Source organism: Tarenaya hassleriana, unplaced genomic scaffold, assembly GCF_000463585.1.
Source record: "Tarenaya hassleriana unplaced genomic scaffold, ASM46358v1 Cleome18, whole genome shotgun sequence".
In the NCBI taxonomy this organism is placed as follows: Eukaryota; Viridiplantae; Streptophyta; class Magnoliopsida; order Brassicales; family Cleomaceae; genus Tarenaya; species Tarenaya hassleriana.
Genome location: NW_010965216.1, coordinates 214017 through 214935, shown reverse-complemented (window position 1 = coordinate 214935; position 919 = coordinate 214017).

The following is a 919-nucleotide window of genomic DNA, read 5'->3' as shown; positions in this document are numbered from 1 at the left end:
GCCCGTTTTGTCTGTTGAATTTTCTTCGCTTGTTTCCGAGTTTTCCGTTGATCGGAAAGTTTCCGCTGCTCGGATTAACAGAAATGACATGCAATTAAGCAATGAAATGTAGTCCAAAGCAACACAAGAGTCTAAAATCCGAAGCATAGTTCAAAACATCCTAAACATGCTATGGTTCAGCAAAATGTGATCCAAAACACCGGTAAAATAAAGCATCAGAGTTAAACTCGTCCTAAGATAAGATAGATCATGGTGCTGCCTTCTTGCTGCCCTTGCTGGTCTTGCTTGCCCCGGAAGTGGATGATGCATCGGTCTCGCTAGACCGAAGAGGTCGCAGGGGACGGCTCTCGATTACTGATGGTGAAGGGACCTCAACACCTACCCCCGACCCCAGATTGGACCTTATCATCCAAAAGTTGGAGAGCTTCGATACTCGCCTCACCACCATAGAGGGTTTTGGACCTCGTCTCGCATCCATCGAAGAATCGATGGAAGATCACTTCGCCACGCTTGAAGCCACTCTCAACTGTTCTATTGAGAGTGCCCAACGCGAGATCATCCGTACGGTTGAGAAGATGATGGATGAAGATGCCTCCGGGGACGAAGACTCCCAACACGATAGCGAGACCGATGCATCATCCACTTCCGGAGCAAGCAAGACCAGCAAGGGCAGCAAGAAGGCAGCACCATGATCTATCTTATCTTAGGACGAGTTTAACTCTGACGCTTTATTTTACCGGTGTTTTGGATCACATTTTGCTAAACCATAGCATGTTTAGGATGTTTTGAACTATGCTTCGGATTTTAGACTCTTGTGTTGCTTTGGACTACATTTCATTGCTTAATTGCATGTCATTTCTGTTAATCCGAGCAGCGAAAACTTTCTGATCAACGGAAAACTCGAAAACAAGCGAAGAAA